Consider the following 20,880-nt stretch of genomic DNA (forward strand, 5'->3'; position numbering starts at 1 on the left):
TTGTGGGGTCGGTCCAAAAATCCACCGACTCCTCCGGGTACATGTAAGAGTGATGTGCAGGTGCTCTGCAGGGGAACAAGGAGATTCTTCCTCTATTACACATTCTTCATGTACAATCTGAACCAGGTTTATGGGTGATAGACAACACCTCTGTGTTCAATGTGCACAACATCCTCAGTGGATTCCCTGAAGCTCTGTGGGGAGTACATATGTAGAGTATAGTACTACTGTGTAACAAAGTAAACCTGATACAGATGAAATTAAAGTTTTGTACATACCTGGTACTTCCTCAAACCCCTTCAGGCTAATCAGTCCCTCGCTGTCCTCCGCCACCTGGATCTTCTGCTATGATTCCATGTACTTGAGCCAGTCTGGCGTAGTGCGCATGCACACACTCCACCGTCAGGAGCGTACTACTCCTGCGCAGCACTGTTGCACAGGTGCAGAACGCTCCTGGCTGTAGGAGCAGCACGTGGCTGGACTGTGCTGACTGGCTGAATTACCAGGACTCATAGCAGAAGATCCAGGTGGTGGAGGACAGCAAGGGACTGATTGGCCTGAAGGGGGCTGGAGGAAGCCCCAGGTATGTATAAAACTTAACTTTTCATCCGTCTCAGGTACCCTTTAATTTGTAGTCACCAAACCAAATTTTAACATATCAAATTATTGGATTTCATGAGCAAAGGGAGTGCGTACATTTGCATAAATCAGCATCACTGCAGAATTATTTACATCTCATTGACCATCTCTACTATGACACGGCTACACATCAGGCTTTATTCTTACAGCATAGATGTTATTTAGTATATATGTTACGGCCAGAACCCGAAGTTTGGCCACTTCTAGTTCTGGCCGGCCACTTCGGGTTCTGGCCGGCCAATGCGCGAAGTGGCCGCTGCGCTGCGGCCAATGTTAGAAATGGATTGATTCCTCTGAGGTTAATGTATCTTCTGGCCGCAGCGCAGCGGCCAAACGTATAACAACTTCGTTAATTTATTGCAATTCAGCCGGCGGCAATGTAAAATTCAAGCCGCCAGCTTTTTCTCTGCCTCTCTCTCTCCTCTTATGGGCAGCCGGCGGGGACATGCGTGTCCCCGAGAGTCGTTCGTGGCGCCAGGGCAGCAGAGCGGGGAGGCTGCAGACATCGCTTCTGCCAGCACCCGTTCTGCAAGAACGGCAGGATTCCCCTGCCGCGACGAACGACTCCGGAGGGGGGACACGCGTGTCCCTGCCGGCTGCCCATAGAAGAGCGAGAGAGGCGGGAGGGAGGAGAGAGAGGCGGGGGCAGGAGAAGGAGAGAGAGGCAGAGAAAAAGCCGGCGGCTTGAATTGTTACATTGCCGCCGGCTGAATTGCAATAAATTAACGAAGTTGTTATACGTTTGGCCGCTGCGCTGCGGCCAGAAGATACATTAACCTCAGAGGAATCAATCCATTTCTAACATTGGCCGCAGCGCAGCGGCCACTTCGCGCATTGGCCGGCCAGAACCCGAAGTGGCCGGCCAGAACTAGAAGTGGCCAAACTTCGGGTTCTGGCCGTAACATATATAAGAGATTCCTGTGTACACATCATATATACTGTTCAGTCACAATCAGATGTGTATATCTGACTTTAAAAATACGGGGACTGCTTTATTGAAGCAGCACAAGTAACTCATTTTGATTGGTTTATTTCATTTTTGTGGACGGAGCACAGCTATTACTGTATATATACACATTTTTTTATGACTATTATGTGAGAAATAGAACATTTTATCATATTTTCTATTTTAATTACAGTTACAAATTCATTAGGAGTCAGAGTCTGTATTTTTTCCCGACTCCAGGCACCCAAAATTGCTCCGACTCAGACTCCACAGCCCTGGTTATAACGCAGCTTACCACACTGCAATGATAAGCATATGGGGATGTTCACAGTGTGATGTTAGGGTCGCATTGTTATACATGGTTATGGTGATGTACTGCTGCTGTGAGCTACCTCAATGCAGACGTTACCAGGTACAGGAAAGCCATACTTGTCATTGCCTGTATGCAATAATAACGCAGCGTTAATGTGCCATACCCCCTTTTCTGCGTTGCATTGTAATGCTGCGTTGTGACTAACGTCGCATCACAACGCAACGTTCCACTGTGAATAAGCCCTTAAAGAGACATACGAAATAAAACTTCTGATATAATGAATTGTATGTGTAGTACGGACAATGAATAGAACATTACCGTGTTTCCCCGAAAGTAGGACATTCTTTCTAAAGTAAGACCTAGTACATATTTCGAGCTTGATTGAAATATAAGACCTACCCTTAAAATAGCCCTAGTGGCTGAGGACGTCCCGTCCGTCTGCCCCCCCCCCCTTTACCCCGCTTCCACTGTACCTCCTGCCGACCCCTCCCAGCTCCCCCAGAAACTCGCACTGCCCACCGTCATACCGGTACCTCTACTGCAGATCAGCGTTGTAAACTGCTGATTCCCACACCGCTGCTTGTGGCCCCTTTCTGCCCTGCCTGCATTATTTTCAAACCGCAGATCAGCGATAAAGTGTGGTGAAGAAAGTTAGTTACACTGTAACAGCACTTCCGTGTACAGGAAGTAAACAGAGATGTCACTTCCTGTACACGGAAGTGCTGTTACAGTGTAACTAGCTTTCTTCACCACACTTTACCGCTGATCTGCGGTTTGAAAATAATGCCGGCAGGCAGGGCAGAACGGGGCCAGAAGCGGCGGTGCTGGAATCAGCAGTTCACCACGTGGATCTGCAGTAGAGGTATGTCGGTGGGCAGTGCGACTTTTTGGAGGAGGGGGTCAGCAGAAGGTAAAGTGGAGGTGGGGAAATCGGGAAGCACAAGAGGGAAATATATTTAAGACCTCCCCAAAAATAAGACCTAGGACAAATTTTGAAGGGGAAAAAAACAAACAAAAAAAAAAAAAGTAAAAGACAGTCTTATTTTTTCGGGGAAAGGTGGTAGTAGCAAATAGAGATGGCCCGAACCTCCGATTTTCGGTTCCGCGGAAGGTTCGGTTCACGCAAACTTTTGCGAACCGCAATAGACTTCAATGGGGAGGCGAACTTGGAAAACCAGAAACACTTATGCTGGCCAGAAAAGTGATGGAAAAGAGGTTTCAAGGGGTCTAACACCTGGAGGGGGGGCACGGCGGAGTGGGATACATGCCAAAAGTCCCGGGGAGAAAAAAAAAAAAATCTGGATTTGACGCAAAGCAGTGTTTTATGGGCAGAAATCACATTGCATGTTAAATTGCAGGCCTAACATGTTTTTTTTAAAACATCTTGCATGTGTATACATCACTCAGGGAGTGTAATTAGAGCACTGCGTCACACTGACACACCAAACTCACTGTGTAACGCACCGTAAACAGCTGTTTGTGTAGTGACGGCCGTGCTGGACTACTGCGCACCATGGGGAGATTGCCCTTCCTCATTCAGTGATGTCTGGTTAGGTAATGTCTGTCTGCCTCATCAACTTTCCATGGTTCTTTCTCTACCATTAGTAAAGCTTACATCTATTTTTTTTTTTTAAATTACATTGTCTGCTTGCGGTTCAGTACCTGCAACGAGAATCTATTATGGAGGGCAAGTCTGCCATTGTGACCACGGGTAATGGCCGGGGAATCCTGGTTCTATTCCGGTCCGGAGTTGGAGCCTAAGAAACTGCTACCACTACACATCCAAGGAAGGCAGCAGGCTTGGCATGCACATCCCGAGGTAGTGACCAAAAACAACAATACAGGACTCGGACTTTCGAGGCCCTGCTGTATTTGAAATGAATTAACTGTAAATCCTTTAACGAGAATCTGTTATGGCGGACAATGATGACACCACTTGCCTTTCACGAGAATCTGTTCTGGAGGGCAAGTCTGCCATTGTGACCAGTGGGTAATGGCCGGGGAATCAGGGTTCGATTCCGGTTCAAAGTGTGAGCCTGAGACCCATGCTGTATAAGTAATGTACCTGCCCTGACTGTGCTTTGCAGACCAGGCATCTGTGGTCAGATGGACCCTTGACCCAGCGGAAAACTAAACCAATTCAAACGCAATTGCCAAGAATGTGTTAAGGAGGGCAAGTCTGCCATTCATTCAACTGTGTGAAACTTTTGATGGTACTTTCTCAGTACCATGGTGACTGACCAGGGATAATGGCCGGGGAATCCTGGTTCGATTCCGGTCTGGAGTGGGAGCCTAAGAAACGGCTACCACATCCAAGGAAGGCAGCAGGCATGCTGTGGGCAAAGGAGCAGGACCGGCTACCACCACACATCCAAGGAAGGCAGCAGGCATGGCATGCATGTCCCGAGGTAGTGACCAAAAATAACAATACAGGAGGAGGACTTTCGAGGCCCTGCTGTATTTGAAATGAATTCACTTTAAATCCTTTAAAGGGGAACTGAAGTAAGAGGTATACGGAGGCTGCCATATTTCTTTCCTTTTAATCAATACCAGTTGCCTGGCAGCCCTGCTGATTTATTTCTCTGCAGTAGTATCTGAATAACACCAGAAACAAGCATGCAGCTAGTCTTGTCAGATCTGACTTTAAAGTCTGAAACACCTGATCTGCTGCATGCTTGTTCAGGGGCTATGGCTAATAGTCTTAAAGGCAGAGGATCAGCAGGGCTGCCAGGCAACTGGTATTGCTTAAAAGGAAATAAACATGGCAGCCCTCCATATATCTCTCTTCAGTTCCCCTTTAAAGAGAATCTGTTATGGCGGACAATGACACCACTTGCCACAACAGCTAGGTATATGCCGTGATGAGGTGGGTTCACCGAACAAAACAGCTAGGTATATGCCAAGCGGATCGCTCAAGTCCGCTCTCATCAGCCGAACGACAGACTGTACACACGCCTGATTTGACGTCCAAACGACCAGTCATTCGCGGAAATCCGCCGTGTGTATGGGCCTTAAGCTAGATCAAAATACATAGCGCTCAATATGCAGGGATTTGTATGCATCACACAATAGCGCAATAACCATGTAATCGTTTGCACAAAAAGCATAGGTCTTACCAGTTAATGCAAGTAGTTTGTCCACATGTCTGTGCAGCCTGGATGATACTGTAGAGTTGCAGCCATGCACAAGTAAGTCACAGATGACACACAATTCTCTCAGTAATCAGGCAGGAAACATAGGTCTTACTAGCTGATGCTTTTGAGGTAATCCCCGCAGAGTAGTGTGCAGGCTACAAGTGGCCGCCAGCCCACGGCTCATGGGTCTCTGACTGACATATGAAGCATGCACCCGCCCACTTTCCAGTACAGCCAGGTACAGAATACCGAAGGGGCCAAAAAACAGATTTAATAACAGAAACTCTATTCTATCAGGGTTTACTATACCAGGCATTATTCTCATATACTTATAATGAGGCTTGGCTAGGACACTGTTTACTAGATCAGGGTTTATTATGAGATACTGTATTTCTATGGCAAGGAAAAGACAAAATTCTCTAACCTCCTGGAATTCCACTGCAAGTTGTACCAAGACATTATATTGGATCATCAAATAATCAGAGCAGGTAGATACAGCTTCTTTGGGCATTGCTCATCCTGCTTATGGAGGAAGAGTTGAGCCACGCTGAATTCTTTACAGCCAATCACTTAGCGTTCCCCAGAGAGGACTCCTTGTTCATTAGCCCCCTCAGAGTCCAGCATGCACATCTGTACAGCTATCACTGGGCAGACAATCGTTGCAGTCACACCGGACTCCTAACAGTCAACTACAATGTAGAGTGTGCATATAAAAACAGGCACAGCCAAGCCTTGCAAGGCTACGTCAGCCAGGAGAATCAGAAAGGGAACAGAATGCTCTGTTCTTGTGCCTGAAGAGATCTGAAGCTGCATTGTACATTGAAAAGAAAGTAATAAGACTTTGGGTTATAGGGGGGAAAAAACAGCAACTTCTTCCACCTGCTGGATATTTCAACCACTTTAAAGGGAACCTGAACTAAGTAAAATTATTTCAAACAAACATGTGATGTAGCTGCAAATGAATATTACATACTTACCTCACCGTCCCTCTCAGGAGCTCACCATTTTTTTCTTAGTGATCCCTTCCAGTTCTGACAACATTTTGTCAGAACTGAAATATACCAGTTGCTGTCAATTACAATTGAATGTGCAAGGTAATGTCCCTGTTTACCTATGGCTCAAATGGGCGATATAACAGTTTAACAGTGTGCTCACCTGGAAGCTGTTATGGGGTAATGGCCATTTTCAAAATGGAGGACAGAGAATTCCATTGATCACGGTGGACAAACAGGACGCAGGAGCGGAGAAAGATTGAGGAGTAGACTACACGGGAGGTAAGTATGACCTGTGTATGTTTATTTTGACTTTTTAATTTTCAGTACAGGTTCTCTTTAACAAAACACATCACAGAACAAAGTCTTGCCATCAAAAGGTGCTTTTCGTTCAATGGAAAACTGGACAACTGCTACAATAAAATGACCCAATACAAAATACTGTATTTTTTGGACTATAAGACTCGCTTTTTCTCCCCCTGAAGTGGGGGGGGGGGGGGGGGGAATCACAGCGTCTTATAGTCCAACTGCAGGGAGTTCCTGACTTGGGAACGCCTGCCAATACGAAACTCCACAATGTTAGGGACTCCCTGTACTGTGCCCATGCAGAGGAGGACACAGGGGGCCGAACTGAAGACACAAAGGGGCCAGAGGAGGACACAGGGAGACAAGAGGTACAAGGGGGTATGAGGAACAAGGGGGGCATAAGCCACAGGATGCCCCTTCACCATGGATGCACCAGGTTTAGTATATATTTTTTTGCCCTTTAAACCTAGGTGCGTCTTATGGTCAGACGCGTCTTATAGTCCGAAAAATACAGTAATTTGGGTAGCCGTTATGCAATACAGCAAAGACCTAAGTCAAAAGCCATCTTCAAATCTCTACAAATTGACAAAAGTGTGTGTGTGTGTGTGTGTGTGTGTGTGTGTGTGTGTGTGTGTGTGTGTGTGTGTGTGTGTGTGTGTGTGTGTGTGTGTGTGTGTGTGTGTGTGTGTGTGTGTGTGTGTGTGTGTGTGTGTGTGTGTGTGTGTGTGTGTGTGTGTGTGTGTGTGTGTGTGTGTGTGTGTGTGTGTGTACACCTTAAAAGGTTTTCCCCTGCGCAAGGTTAAAAACACCCCCATGGTCCAAGTGGCTGACACTGATATGTGGGCATTACAATGGCTGGGTAGTTTGATTCCTGTAAGGGACTGAGCACACTGCTGCGTTATTAGAAAACGCATAAAAACCCTAGTCATTTAGCTCCAGATTCCACTGCACAAGAACTATTAGTTCCTTGGTGCAGAACCATCTTCTGCTCTCCATGTCCTTGCACCCCTCCCGCTGCTCTGCCCCACCACTGCTCGGAGTTTTATGGGTAAAAGCATCCAATCGCATTTACTCATGATTGTGCGCATTGCTCAATCAAAACACTGCTAAGAAGATGCCGTTAACGAGGGGTTTTCCCAATACACTTCGACGCAGCACATTACTGCCCCACAACATGTCCTACAATTTCATACATTCAGGCTTGCAGATGTGAACTGTGTTGCAACGCAGCAGTGTGCTAAGGACCTTAGAAGATTAACGTTTAGGTATGGCACATCCTGGATTGCGTTGCTTCTCAGAGCAATGAGAGATAGCCCTAGCAGCTTGTGAATATTTTGAAAGTTGACAATAACGGATCTGAAAACAAATAACCTATATTTTTTATTTTTTTTTAACTCATTCTCTCATTTGATTCCTTGCAGATTTTGTTCATCTGCTGGGAATAGATTCCTCAAAAATGTCAGATCAATAGATTTTTGATCGATTTTGAATGAATATGACAAAAGTATTGAACAGCATTGGTAGATCAATGGACTATAGCTTTGCACTGCATCAGTGTAACTCGGCAGTTCGACCGATTTTCAATAGATCACCTGTTGGGATTTATTGGAAATTCAGGTGCATTGTGTGGTAGGAGTCACATAGTCCCCTATGGAGAGGAAAGACTTTGGGTCCTATAGTGTCCTTGCTTGGTCCCCTTATTCCAGCCCTGTCACCCTGTTGCATGTATTCAACTAAGTGGCTGAATACACCTTCGGGGAAGGGGGGGGGGGTTCTTGGAAGCACTCACATCCGCAAGTGCTTCCACAGGCAGGCAGGCAATCTCCTTCCTGCACAAGCATGCACTCACGCATGCGCAGTACAAAGCCACCAGTCTTCAGATGTACTCGGGAATGCATTTCCAAGAGCTCCCAGAGGTGGCAGATTAAAATGGGGGACAGCGCTGGAACCAGGACACTAGGAGAGGCCCGGGAAGGCTCTATGAGAGCAAGAACCTTCCCTCTCCATAGGCAAGTATGTAACCTTTTTTGTCCCTACAGATTTGCTTTATGAAGAGAACCTAAAATGAGAAGAATACATCAGCAATTATCCTCATTGCCTTATGTACAATGCCAGTTGCATGTTTGTCATGCTGAGATTGAGTGGCTTTTGAGTCCCACATCCGCAACAAGCATGCAGCCAGTGGGGTCAGACCAGAGTCAAAGCATCTAATCCGCATGCTGATCCTGATCCTGTGACTTATAGTATGACTAAGGGCAGTACGTTGTGGATAGCACACTCGCCGAGCAGCGCTGGTTCCCCGGATCGAATCCCAGCCAGGGCACTATCTGCATGGGGTTTGTATGTTCTCCCCGTGTCTGTGTGGAGTTTTCTTCCAGGCACTCCAGTTTCCTCCCACATCCCAAAACACAAACAGATAAACATTGGTAGCCCATAAATTAACCTTAGACACCCTTTGATAAAATGTAACGTTCACTCCTGAATGCTCCCGAGCTGATGTTTAGTCATTGTTCTAATTCTATCCAATAAAATATCTACACCTTATGTCCAGTCTATACTCCCCTTTCATTGTGGGTTTCAGATTTAGGGATTAGTGTTGCATACATTGCCCATTCCATTACAATGTTCTCAGCCAAACACCTTCCAACTGCATCCAAAATGTCAATGCTCAAACCTCCACTTGTTTCCCTGAACACACTGTTGTGGTGGAGCACTGGGACTAAACCCTCCTGCACCACGGAAGTGTTACTTTTTATGTACATTTTGGGTATGCTGTATCTTGTGAGAAACACTACCTAGTGCCCTGTAGCATTATAAATCACCATTTGTGGTTGCTTGCAAGTGGCAATTACCTATGTGTGCTACCATCACTGAATGATGGGTATGTGTACCTGTTGAATGATGTGTATGATAAAATTTTCCTTTAACAGTTTAGAAACAATATGCTGTGGATCACTTTATTTTCCATTTGTCCCTTTATGGTCTTTTGACTTGTTCTGAACATTTTTGGATTTTTTGATTCCTTACAAGACATTATGCACACCGGGTCAAAACAACTAAAAACTATTGTTAACAGTCAAAGGTCAAGGAAGTGTATCCATAGCCACAGTGTGCCTCTGAGTTTTCCATGCAAACAGGAAGTGAACATTTGATTTATTTCAGTACAATGTAATTTTTTGGAACAAATTCCCGCTGAAACAAGCTTGAAAGGGTGTATTTACTTATCTGGAAGAAAGCCTGTATAGCTAGCTTGTCACTAGGCAGAAGCAATCCACTACACAGTGAGCATTGCACAGATAAATCAGGATGAGGCAATTACCCCTTCAGAAACAACCATTTTAGTGTGGGTTCGGTTTGGAACACATGGCTTAACAATAAAGGCTTTTGAAGTGACTGAACTTCATCGTTCTCGCACAGGAACAAAAACCAATACATGACTCTAGTAAAACACTCAAGAAGAAAAACAGTACAATAGACCAGCGGTCAAAAGTGTTATTTCACATTTCTGCTAAGCTCAGCGGAACTCAGTCCATCTCAGATAATACTTCAAACACATCCAGCCATTTTTTATATTGAAGTATCTGTATGCCCTAGAAAAGGTTTCATTTCAGAATCAGAGATAGAGGTTTTTTATTCCTCATAAAAACCATGAAGCAAAAAATAGCCTCTTCGGAGGCACATTGCATGCATTTCCTGTATGAATGTGAGCGTTAAAATGGATATCGAAAATACTGAGACAGTGGACAACTCAAACTGCTCTATAGAGAGCTAGTAACACATGGGTGAAGAGAGAAAGCACACTGTACACCATTTTCAGCAGCTTTTAAACAATGGTCGCATGACCACCATTCTGCCGTTTGGTCATGCAGGGACAGGTTGAATGGTCTTCTCCACAGCTTTTTCCTGGTACACAGCGTGCAATTTCTCGTCAGATAGAGGAGTTGAATCGATTAATTCCACAAGATCCGCTCGGCTTTCTATCGTTTTTCTGAACGATTTTCCGATAACTTCTATAAAAAAATAAAGTGACCAGAAAAATAATGGGAAATTAGATCCGACCTGCAAGAAATAATCGACCTGACCCGTCTGGCAGGAAAATGCATGGTGTGTGTACCAGGCATTAAATAGACTAGACTTCTGTTTGGGTTCAAGGTGCGTTTGTAGTTCCTGGGGGGCTCAGCGCATCTCTGATGGAGGCCATTCGGAGGCGGCCTGGTGTTGCGCTGATCCACCTTTTGCGCAATTTTCAATTTTTGATTTTATTTGATTAGCCGCACCCAGGCTATGCATATACATAGGTTAGGATTTAGTTAGTGTTAGTCCCCTCCCATGGAGGATTGACTTCTTCGCAGTGGGAGGGACGAGTACTTAATAGGTTGCATGCAAGCTGTTAATGGAAACCAACATCCTCCTCTAGTGGTAGACAGGTCATGTGTATGCTCGGTGTGTATTCGACCCCACAAGTGGGGCTTGCACTCTTTTGCAGGTAGGCACTAGTCTGTTTTTAAGTAGCGCTGCTCATTTCCTTGCTATGTATTAAATAGACTACACAGCCAAAAAGAGACATTAGATGGATGCCTTTCAGGTAAAAAGATACAACATATCGGATCCTTATCTTCCAAGTCTTAAAGAACCCCCCCAAGCCCCAGAAGAACTAGATACCAAAGCATAGCCCCACCCCCACACTGACAAGGGCCATGGCACTGTCTCTGAGATAAAGTGGGGGGGGGGGGGGGGGGGGGGGGAGGCTGCGCATCCCTAGACACATGCTGCAATGGAATGGTTAATCGCATAGGCATACACCGCCTCTATTAGACTGAAAAATGCATGCCCTGCATCCAAAACAATGCCAACATTCATTACGCTAGGAAAAACTTTAGCTTCCAATATGGTTTGCATGCAAAGTATAAAGTACTAGACACTTGCGCCACGGTGAGGCAGCAAACCTCCGGGCAAGTGAACTAACCAAAATTTAAAACCTTGGAAGCAGCTAAGCAAAAAATAAAATAAAAAAAAAAAAAAAAAGTGTAACTTACATTTTGTTGGAGAGCGAGGAGAACGCCAGCGCATACCACTAAGGCTGCATCTGAAATGACCATGGTGGTCTAGGGATGCGCACCCTTCCCCCCCACTTTTTCTTAACTTTGTAACTGTATAACTATCAGGTTAGGTGCTCCCAGCCCCTCCTGAGTTTACTGTTTGCATAATAAGTAGTAGCAGATTTGCATATGATTTGCATCTGAATTGAATGCAAAGTGTGCAGAGAGTCTATATAGGTGCTGCACACTGAGCTGGTGGTCATTTCAGATGCAGTGGTATGCGCTGGCGTTCTCCTCACTGTCTCTGAGATAGAGAGAGCACCACAGCACTTGTCTGCAAGGGGGTGTGGCTACACCACCCCTCAGGGGAGGCTTGGGAGATAAAGCCCCAGCAAGTCATTCCAACATTTCACCCGAACATCCATCTAATTTCTCATTTTGGCTGAACAGTCTCTAAGATGCTCGCCTAAGGCCTGCAACCCTCTAGAAGTACGTTACTAAACCATTCCTAAGTGCTTGTGATTTGAAAAGCTCATGCTAATGTAATGCTATGAGCGTGATCCCACTTGAGTGATGCAATTTTATAAAAATCCTTAATAGCATTGCATTAGCAAGAGCTTTTCAAATCACAAGCACATAGAGACGGCTGCTAGTAGGTTTGAGCCATTAGAGATTTTATCCTAACCAAACCAATATCTTGTTAATGCTAAGGGTAGGTTCACAGTGACCGTTAAAGGGCACTATGGCGGAAAAAAATTTAAAATGTGCAAACAAGTAGTAGGTTTTTCCAGAGTAAAATGAGTCATAAATTACTTTTCTCCTATGTTGCTGTCCCTTACAGTAGGTAGTAGAAATCTGACAGAAGTGACTCTCCATGGGGGAATTCTCAGGGATTTGTTTTCAAAAGAACTTAGTGATTGGCAGTTGCTCTGTCCAACTACCAAAAAACTGTGAAGTGAGCAGGGAAGCTGGCCAGCATCATTGTTTAAATCCTTTTTAGGGAATATCTTTATAAAGAATAAAAACCTTACTGAGAATCCCCTATGAAGAGATGGACTAGACCAAAACCTGTCACTTCTGTAAGATTTCTACTGCCTACTGTTATGACAGCAACATAGGAGAAAAGTAATTTATGGCTCATTTTACTCTGGGAGAAACCAGGAGTTAGCTCACCTGGTAACGACATTTTAAGTAACACTCCAGGACAGGTATACATTGAGACTTGGCTCCTCCCAGGAACAGGAAATATCCTTCAGCCTCTCTATAAATCAAACAAGGACCAAGGGTCAGGCAGTATAATATAAAGGAACAGGAACAATATACTCAACATAACCCTACTATATTACATTTACATACATATAACATATAACATAACATGTATATCATGCAATACTTGATATATATGGGGGTGGGTACCCCCACCTGTCCTGGAGTGTTACTTAAAATGTCGTTACCAGGTGAGCTAACTCCTGGTTTTTCCAATAACACTCCAGGACAGGTATACATTGAGATGATAAGCAAGAAATCAATCACCAACCTCAGGGTGGGCTAACTGCCTTTAAGACAGTTCTTCCGAAGTCTTGATCGGACTCTGTTATTCGGTCCAATCGATAGTGCCTCATGAATGTTCCCAGATTCTTCCAGGTCGCCGCCTTGCAGATATTCAACGGTGATGTACCTGCCCTGTAAGCCCACGTAGTTGCGGCTGCCCTGGTGGAATGGGCCCTTAAGTTTTCTGGAGGATCCTTACCCATAATGCTGTATGCTTGTATGATGCAATCCTTTATCCATTTGGCAATGGTCTTTGTGGAGGTTTTTAATCCTTTGGATTTGCCTGTATAGTTGATGAATAACGACTCTGATTTTCTGAACGCTTTCACTTTTTCTAGGTAAGACATTAGATTTTCTCTAACATCTAATTTATGCTGTTTACTTTCTTTTTCCGTTTTTGGGTCTCTGCAGAAAGAAGGTAGTATTATCTCTTGTGTTCTGTGGAACATGTCTCCCACCTTTGGCAGGAATTCCGGGCTTGTTCTAAGAACGACGCGATCGTCAAAGAAAGAGCAGTATGGTTCTTTACATGATAGTGCGTGTAGTTCACTAATCCGTCTGGCAGACGTAATCGCTACTAGAAATACTGTTTTCAGAGTACACATCCTTAGAGAATCCTCATCAAATTCATCAGATGTCAATGCCTGCAAGACTAAAGATAGATCCCACTTTGGGAACTGTCTGACTCTTACTGGTCTATTCCTTTCCACCGATTTGACAAATTGAATAATTAGAGGGTCTAATGCTAATTTCTTATCTAAATAAACTGATAAAGCGGATATCTGGACCTTAATTGTGCTTAAGGCCAGTCCTTTCTCTACTCCCTCTTGCAGAAATTCTAAAATTGTTGCCATTTCTGTTGATTGGAAGTTTGAGTTTTCTAACCATAAAATAAAAGTCTTCCAGTACTTCTGGTATATTAAACGAGTATTCTCTTTCCTACTCTTTAACAGAGTATTCACTACTCTTGAAGACAATCCCTTACTTTCAAGGACTGCCCTCTCAGATACCACGCTGTAAGTTTCCATTTTCCTAGATTGGTCACAGCCTGGTCTTGTACCTGTATCATATTTTCTGATAACGGTATTTCCCATGGTTGCTTCGTTAACATTGAGAGGAGAAGCGGATACCAGGCCCTCTTGGGCCAATTCGGGGCAATTAGTATCATTTGGCACTGTGACTTCATTAATTTTTGAAGTACCAGGGAAATCAAATTTAACGGTGGGAATGCATACAGTAAACTCTGATTCCAGTTCTGCGCCAGAGCATCGATTGCTAATGGACTGTCCATGACATTGAGGGAATAAAACTGTTCGCACTTTCTGTTTGCCTTGTTCGCAAATAAATCTATTTGTGGTTGTCCCCAATTGCTCACTATTGTCTGAAATAAATTTTGATTGAGGGACCATTCTGTATTTGAGGTCTGTACCCTGCTCAATTGATCCGCCAGAACGTTTAATTCCCCTTTCAAGTGTACTGCCGTTAGGGATAGTAACTCGAGTTCTGCTATATCCAGGATCTCCATAGTTAGAAATAGTAATCTTTTGGATCTCGTGCCCCCCTGGCGATTCAGATACGAGACAACCGTCGAGTTGTCTGACTGAATCTGAACATGAGATGACCTTAAAATATGTATCGTGCTGATTAGAGCCATCTTTACTGCCATTAGTTCCCTGAAGTTCGATGAGTGTTCTGCCATCGTTTGACTCCATACGCCCTGAACCTGAAAAGTGTCCACGTGGGCTCCCCATCCTGACAGACTTGCGTCTGTCGTTAGGATCTTTTGAATAGGTAACGACCATAGTCTGCCTTGGGTGAGATGCTGCAATGTTTGCCACCACTCCAAACTGGCCTTCGTTTGGGAATCCACTGTCACTTTGCTGTCTAGTGTCTCTTGATGCTTGTCCCATTGGGTCAACATCCATGACTGCAAAATCCTGGTATGTTTCAGCGCCCACTGGATTGCTGGCGCTGCTGAAGACAGCAGGCCGAGGAGTTGCATAATTTGTCTGATTGTCACTGATTGGTGTGCACAAAATGTACTCACTTCGGATACAATCTTTTGTAATTTTTTCTTGTGGAAGAAAAATTTTCTGTTTCACTGAGTCTATTACAAACCCCAGGAATAAAATTTCCTGAGTTGGAGTAAGCTGCGATTTCTCTTTGCTCACAATCCAGCCTGCCTCTTGTAACTGCACTAGTACAATCCGTTTGTGTTCCTCTAGTTCTTCTAATGTTTTTGCTAGAATTAGTAGGTCGTCTAGGTAAGGAATTACAATAATTCCTCTTTTGTGTATTGCTGCGATTAGTTCTCCCATCACTTTCGTGAAGATTCTGGGGGCCGATGTTATGCCAAATGGGAGGCAGCGAAATTGTAAATGCTGAACCTCCTTTTCCATCTGCACTGCAAACCTCAGAAACTTTTGTGAATTTAGTTCTATTGGTATGTGCCAGTAAGCGTCTTGCAGATCTACACTTGCCATAAAGCCATCTGGTATCAGTAGATTCTTTATGGAATAAATGGATTCCATCCGAAACTTTTCGTATCTTATGTATGGATTGATTGGTTTATTAGTTTTAGTAGTAGCTTTCTTATGCGTAACAGCTTCAGGTACTTTAATATGAGCGACCTGATCGGAATCTTCAGCTGGTGTGTCTGTTTTGGAAGGAGTTGCACTAGCTCTAAATTCTTTAAGTGTGTCTTTTAGATCTTGCCTCAGAGCCTGAATATCTCTCTGAGAGGCAGATTCTTGTTTCATTACTTTGTAGGTACAATCCTTGCATAAAATTTTTGTTGATGCAGGATTGACCTTTGTATTGCACACAGGGCACCGTTTAGTGGTCTTTGCAGGGTCAGGTACATTTGTAGAAGTGCCCTGAAATACACATAAAAAAACATAAAGCTAATTGTGTCCTACAAAAATACCATGTGAAGTAAAGCAATATTTATCTATATGTTTTAACATATACCAATATGACTAAGCAAAAGTTATATGCAATATACTGATTAATAACATAAGTCTGCATAAGTTAAACTTTTTCAGAAGTTTCTCATTAACACAATATGCACTTCAAAGTCAATATAAGCCTATGTATGCAAAAACATAAAAATAATGCTTAATAGGTAATACATCATTGCATAGCCACAGCCTATGCTTGTAATGCACCCTTTGCAATATAGGCACCATGCAGCCAAACTTTCCATGCTGCGTACGGTTGAATGCTCCCACAAGAGTCACCACCGCTGCCCGGGTCCCAGCAGAGCAATCTTACCTTTCCTGGCTCCTGCTCTATCTCAGACATCCTTCCGTGCTGCGAGACGCCGAGATTAAGACCAACTGGGACTCCGGGCGGCCGCACCTCTTTACCCGGCGATGCGGAAGTGACGTCACGCGACCCGGAAGTACTCTCCGAGGTCGCGGCCGGAAGACTTCCGCATTACGCCTCCGCCATGCGCATCATCCGGACGTCAACTTCCCTGCCGCTGCCTCCGCGTAGTGCGTCTTCGGTGCGGCCCTTCCTGAAGCGCTGCCTTCTCACCCCAGGCCGACCAACAGGGTGAAACATCCGGGCTGGGAACTGCAACCAGAACGGCAACCCCACAGGTAACTCCCAGCTCCAGCAGATCCTCTGTAGGTAGCAGGATCCACTGTGTGCCAACACCTTCCCTAGCCACCCAGGCTCTCCGGGACAGCGAGCACATAGAGAGACCTGGTTCCTGGACCAGGAAATATCCAATACTGCCTGACCCTTGGTCCTTGTTTGATTTATAGAGAGGCTGAAGGATATTTCCTGTTCCTGGGAGGAGCCAAGTCTCAATGTATACCTGTCCTGGAGTGTTATTGGAAAAATGTACTTATTTGTCTATGTTTGCACATATTTTAAATTTTTCGCTGTAGTGCCCTTTTAAGTTTCCTGTAACAACAGGGTTGCAACGGAGCAGGAAAGCAGCGCATGGCGCTGGATACAGTGAAGCATACACAGTCAAAAAGAATGCCTCACTTTCAACGCACGTGTTTTGTTACTGTGATTGCTGTCAGACAAATATGAATAAAACACATACCTGCTGCACAACAGTGGTGGCGCTCCAATATAGATAATTATTAAGGAGATGCAAACAATTCTAATTTGCGTGCAAACTGTGTGCAGTTTGGAAATGGACCAAACAAAAAAAATAAAAATATATATTAAAATTTACTTAAAGTGGACCTGAACTCAGAACATCCTCTCTGCTCTAAAAGATAAGTAACAGCATAATAACCTTTATAGAAAAACATTTTTATTGCAGCTGATACAAATCATACAACAAATCTGCAGTTTGTCTACTTCCTGATTTCATGGAAGCAGAGAAAGGGTTAACATCTTGTTTTTACAAATTAGCAGAGGCTGCCAAGACTACTGAATTTCTGAGCTGATATAGCTCAGAGACTAAATTACACTTGTGATTAGTTACATCTGAGGGGGAAGACAGGCTCTTTACTCTAAACACAAACAGGGTAGATTAATCTGTTTTCCTTGTGTCCTGTGCAAGAGTACAGGTCCACTTTAAAATGCAGGAAGTGCACTTGAATGTGTCTGTTCCGAGTCAGAATTACCCGCATCTCAGCGCTCATTTCTAGTGGCCACTTCTTGCTGTTTTCAGGTGGTAAATAATGATCACATAAGCAGCGGAGGAATTTTTCATCACTGCCATAAATATTGGAGGACTTCTCTACATTTTTTCCATCAGACTTGTGCATGTGGGAAAAGCAATTCAGCTGCACCGCCGCGTGTCATTCCCATATACAGATCATATAGACATCAGAGGAGTTCGGTGAACAGACATAAATTATGTGATATATGCTCATATTTAGAAAGCAAAGCCACATGTTTATCTCAGGAAGCCTCATTTGTATGCCTTCATTAAAAAGGATCGGAACTCTTGCACACGACATAAGAGAAATGCACCCTGTATGTATTTAGAGAGAGATTAGCCTATATAATCCCCCCTCATCTGAGACTAATTATTGGTGTAATTTGATCTCTCAGCTCAGAAATCTCCTCTGCCAGGGCAAAGCTGCTAATTTGTAAACACAGAATGTTGAAGGACAACTGTAACGAGACGGATATGGAGATTAACATTTATTGCCTTTTAAGGAATACCAGTTGCCTGGCTGTCCTGTTGATCCTCTGCCTCTAATACTTTTAGCCATAGACCCTGAACAAGCATACAGCAGATCAGATGCTTCTGACATTGTCAGATCTGACAAGATTAGCTGCATGCTTGTTTCTGGAGTGATTCAGACACTACTGCAGCCAGGTCATCCTGGTAGATCAGCAGGGCTGCCAAGCAACTGGTATTGGGTAACTGGGAAATAAAAAGGTCAGCCTCCATATTATTCTCACTACAGTTGTCAGTGTTCTCCCCAGAATTTTTTTCCCAGCGGGTGTCATGAAATAGTAGCCGAGTAGGGCAATATGAGAGAATGCAGGGCTGGAGCTTCTGTGCACAACTCTGCTTATATAGCATAGGAGGAGGTGAACCGATGACAGCCGGGTGCTCATCCAAACTAGCTGGGTGGAGCACCCGGCTGAAAGAGCCTGGGGAGAACACTGGTAAGCCTTTAAAGAAACACTGAGGTCCCATTCACAGTAAAGCGTTTTGCCGCGATTTCGGCAAAACGCTCAGACGCTAGCGCTTTTTAAAGCGCTAGGGTAAAAAAGTCTATGGGCCTGTTCTCATTCGGGCGATTTGCGCAAATTGCCCAAAAAGGCAAACGCATAGCCTGCACCATTTTCAGGCGATTTCCAGGCGGTCGAGTTTCAGTACTATTAAAAGCGCTAAACGCGATCGCCACAAAATCGCCGCACTTTTTTCCGCATGAAATCGCTGGGAAAAAAAAAAAAAAACAAACACTCCAGCATTTGAAAATGCATGTGTGAACAGGGCCTGAAGCCTCTCAAAAGCCCACTTTTTAATTCAACTTTTAACTTTAGCACTATAAGCCAAGCTAAAACGCCGCATCCCCGTGGCAGAAAGCTGTTTAGAACCCCCCTAAATACCGGGGCAAAAAATAAAAAAAAAAAACACGACTTTCTTGGGCGTGGATTTGGCTGCCTAGGGAGCCAGAGCTTAGCGCTGTAGCTCTGCCTCTAGCATCAATCACCGCTGATCGCCGACATTTCCCCACCCCTCTCAGTGAAGGAAGACAGAGGGACGGGGAGAAGCGGCAACCAGCGGGGATGATGCGAGTAGAGGCAGAGCTACAGCCCTAAGCTCTGCCTCTACTAAGGAAGTGATCTCTGCAATTAGCCCAGGGGATTTGGGGGGTTTCTAAACAGCCTTCTGCTGCAGGGATGCAGCGTTTTAGCTTGGCTTATATTGCTGAAGTCACTTCTATAGCACTGAAACGCGAACGCTGGGAAAAATCGCCTGAAAATGGGTGCAGGCGACCTGTTTGCATTTTGCGATTTTGGGCGATTTGCAGCGATTAGCGCAAATCGCCCAAGTACGGGCCCCATAGGGTTTTATTACACTAGCGCTTTTAAAAAGCACTAGCGTTTGAGCGTTTTGCCGAAAACGCTCTAGGGTGAATGGGCCCTGACTGTCAAGGCAAATATCTTCCAAGACGCTTGAATGTTAATCTAACTGGTTAAAAACTTTTTTTGTCCGGGACCAGCATCAAGCAAACGCATACAGATGGTCCATCAGTGAGCATGCAGGAACGAAGAGTCCCTGTCAGACTGGCTCAGGGAACGCTGCTCTCAGGGTAGCCTCCCCATGCAACATAACCTCCAACTTCTGTTTTTTTTTTCTGAAGCTAGATAGCTTACGCTCAAGTGGTGAATAAGTAAATATCAGGAGAAACATGCTAAAGATATGGTGATGCTGAATTATTTATTAGTGCTGTGCTTGCTTTCATCAGTGTACAACACTACAAACATTTCATCTCCACACTACAAGGGATTTAGCAAGGGATCCACGTGGAACTGGGACAAACAACATTACAGAGAATTACATTAGCATTTCTGTTACAAAAAAAAGAGGTCAAGTTATTTTAGCTGTACTACTTCAATGGCAATACGGCAGAATCAATTAGCTATGCTATAGAGCTGCGTGAACAGGAAAACCTGTGAGGATCAACAGAAGCGCATCCTCATATGACTGAATACACGACTAGAAACACAAGCGGCTGCACATAAGGCACACTTCTTTTTCCTCACATTGTCAAAACTTTGGCAGCCAACAACTTCAACAGGCTGGATCTATTTCAACAGCTTGCCAAAAGTACAAGTCAGTGGTTTGCAATGCAGCTATAGAGACCTGTTCAAACCATATCACAGGCAGTGCCTTCACATACACACAGACCCTCCCACAACCCATACAGTATTGTACCGTGGTAGCCATCAGCAAAAAGCAAGAAGTTTTGAATGAGGAGGATACCATTTATTGGCTATCTTAAAAGAATAAGATTAAGCTTCCAGGTGTGCAGCCTTCATCAAACGTCTGACGAAGGCTGCAAAGCCTAAAGCTCACCCCGAGGCCTCTTTTCCACGGACTGGTGAGCTGTGTGCTCAGCAAGCCGATACCAGGCAGCAGTGAGCAGTTAACATTCAGCAGTGAGCTGTTGTGAGAGTTTGAGAGGCATTTAATTGCCTATGAACAGTCCATGGAAAAGATGCCTTAGGGCCCTTTTCCACTAGAGCGATTGCTGAATCGCAAACTAACGGACTAGGGCCGGCGATTCCTGGAAGGGGCAGAGCTCTCTGCTGTAGCTCTGCCTCTCCTGCTGTCAATCGCCGCGTATCGCCGCCTCTCCCCGCCCCTCTCACTCTTCCTTCACAGAGAGGGGCGGGGAGAGGTGGCGACTGACGGCAGGAGAGGCAGAGCTACAGCTCATAGCTCTGCCTCTCAGGGCAGCACAATACACAACCAAGTTGGTTGTGGATGTTTGCAGCTCTCGTTTTTCGGATGGAATGC

General features: G+C 44.7%; 1 protein-coding gene across 2 annotated transcripts in view; it reads right to left on the reverse strand.

Annotated features, from left to right (window-relative positions):
- The window catches only part of GMCL1 (germ cell-less 1, spermatogenesis associated), a 178,578-nt gene that overhangs the window by 151,555 nt on the left and 6,143 nt on the right, over positions 1 to 20,880 (reverse strand). The window contains exon 1 of one of the 2 annotated variants that reach the window (XM_068274932.1): positions 5,015 to 5,171. The exons of the other annotated variant lie outside the window; for it this stretch is intronic. The gene's annotated coding sequence lies outside the window, so the exon portion shown is untranslated. Of the gene's footprint in view, positions 1 to 5,014; positions 5,172 to 20,880 lie in introns of those variants that run through there. 2 annotated transcript variants of the gene reach the window in all.

The sequence above is a fragment of the Hyperolius riggenbachi genome, chromosome 3, assembly GCF_040937935.1.
Source record: "Hyperolius riggenbachi isolate aHypRig1 chromosome 3, aHypRig1.pri, whole genome shotgun sequence".
In the NCBI taxonomy this organism is placed as follows: domain Eukaryota; kingdom Metazoa; phylum Chordata; class Amphibia; order Anura; family Hyperoliidae; genus Hyperolius; species Hyperolius riggenbachi.